Below are 2,187 nucleotides of genomic sequence, written 5' to 3'. Positions count from 1 at the left end.
TCCCTTTCATGATATGTAATACCTTAAGGGGACTGTGATAAAGATTCAAGGACATAATACATTTAAAGCACACTGCACAATACCTGCTAAATCATAGTTAATTTTTGCTCTTTTTACTGCGATTTTTCATACCAATATTATGTCAGGGGTTCAGTATAAGAATTAATCGTATCTTTTGCCTCTAAATTGGGTTCCAAAATTTGAAAAACTAGATATAGGCATCAAACTAAGAGATAAAATGTAGGTTTATTGAACAGATTGGCTATTCTGCCTACTTTGGTCAAATCTAGCAACTAGTTCCCAAAACTCAGAGAAACCTGTATAATCTGCACATCATAATTTCGTTCTTGTCTCCTTCAGGACAAAAAGGGTATAAGCAAGGCCCTATTTGAAAAAATAATACTATCATCTATGTAGCTCATTAAAAATATTGTTTTGAGGTCTGGAAGTTCAAAACTGCCACATGTCCAGTCACAGTGGCACAGTAGGAACACGATGCTCTGTGAGACCGAAGCCACCAAAGCCCCCTGGGAAGGTCCCAGGTTCACGTTTCAAGGTAACCCTGTACAGACTAGGCTCACCACAATCCTGGCGGACTGAGGCAAGGGAAAGATCACAGAGTAAAGACACTGTTGGAAGTGCCTTTCTCTCTTTTTCTCATGAAAGAAATATATGAATAAACTTTAAAAGGGAGAAAGAAAGAAGGAAAGAAAGAACTGCTGCAATTCTAGATTGAGTGGTTCACTCATGTTTTCATTTTTACTTCAAAAGTGAAATGCCCTCATTACTAATTATCCTTCTAATTGTGAGTTAACAGAGGGGAAAGTTGGCCTGTGGGGATTACTTGAGAAGCTATTTTACAACAGACTGTGTAGGTTGTTCAAATATGAATGAAACTGCCCCGACGTGTGTAGTAATATAAATAATATCTACCAAACTAGTCATTCATCAAAATTAAATTGATAAAAGACCCCATGAGACTTGGGTATTGTAGTCTCCACTCCTGAAATTACAGTTTTTCTAATAGCTCACAGAGCTTCCAGGCCAGCATCATCCTCCTTACCTGAGCTCTCCTTACTTCAGCCTCCAAAATGAACCTTCATTGTTTAAACTCAAGCTACCAGCCAAGAAAATAGCAATGAGGCTCCATGTTTTTAAAAGATCAAAAGAAAAAAGTAAAGAAAACAGAAGAGGCATTTTATTTGTTTCACACAAAGATGAAAACTGGTTGTGCCCAATGGCTCCATCCACCACTACGTGCCTGTGACTCTGATTGGCTCGGCTACACCTATTTGTTCATTTGCTTAATGGTCCTTTAAGAGGTCTTTTCAACTACATAGTCACACAAGACAAAAGAGGACAAGCAATCTATTCCCCCAAAGATTGCATTTTTAAAAGACATTTTGCATACTCCATTTCACAAAGAAACAATGATTGTAAGAGCTCTGGGATATTAATTTTTCACAAGCAAAATATTCATCTTTAATGCACATGGCCACAGGTTTAAAAATAATGTTAAGCTTGTGTATGTTGGCCAGAGTAATGCTATTCGAGACTTCCTCCTAGTTTCCTATTGCAAAAGACTCTTATCCCACTGTGTTTTGTGTTTTCCTTTGCATTTCAAAGCCCTGAAATCAAATGCAATTGAGGTTGCATTTTGGATTTTAGGGGCCATGTGTGTGAATTTACATGCATTTATGTACCTAATAAATGGTGGCACCATTTTTCCAAAGTAAATCAGCAACAGCGTGCAAATTACTTGATTGACCTTTTATTTTAGGCCAGAAGTTGGTAAAGACCATCATAATGCCTCAGAAAAAGATCAGGCCACCTGAGTGACCTCAATAGATATGGCTGTCCCATCCCTCCAAGAGCCTCTATTGCAGTTAACAATTAAAATAGCTGGGTTAAACAGCATCCAGTTCTAGTGAAGGTACATGCAGCTTGCCTCTTATTTGGGAGAGAAAACCCAAATGAGTCTGAGTCTTAGGATGATGCATCCTTGGAAAGGTTCACTTCATAACTGACCTTTCTTGAGTAGAAAAGTGAAATATCTTGGACTGAACACAGTAAGGCAGCAGCCTTAGCAAAATAGCATTCATGTATATGAACACACAGAGAATGAAGAGGCCACGTAGAACAGAATGCTGAGACACAAAAAAGTCACAGCCATAGAAATGGAGCAGG

General features: G+C 38.3%; 1 protein-coding gene across 7 annotated transcripts in view; it reads left to right on the top strand.

The window, feature by feature from the left end:
- The window catches only part of LOC102490674 (uncharacterized), a 321,768-nt gene that overhangs the window by 167,668 nt on the left and 151,913 nt on the right, over nucleotides 1-2,187 (top strand). The window lies entirely within an intron of this gene.

This window comes from Tupaia chinensis, unplaced genomic scaffold, assembly GCF_000334495.1.
Source record: "Tupaia chinensis unplaced genomic scaffold, TupChi_1.0 Scaffold000569_1, whole genome shotgun sequence".
Classification (NCBI taxonomy): Eukaryota; Metazoa; Chordata; class Mammalia; order Scandentia; family Tupaiidae; genus Tupaia; species Tupaia belangeri.
The sequence above is the reverse complement of the archived record's forward strand: the minus strand, read 5'-3'. Positions and strand labels throughout refer to the sequence as shown.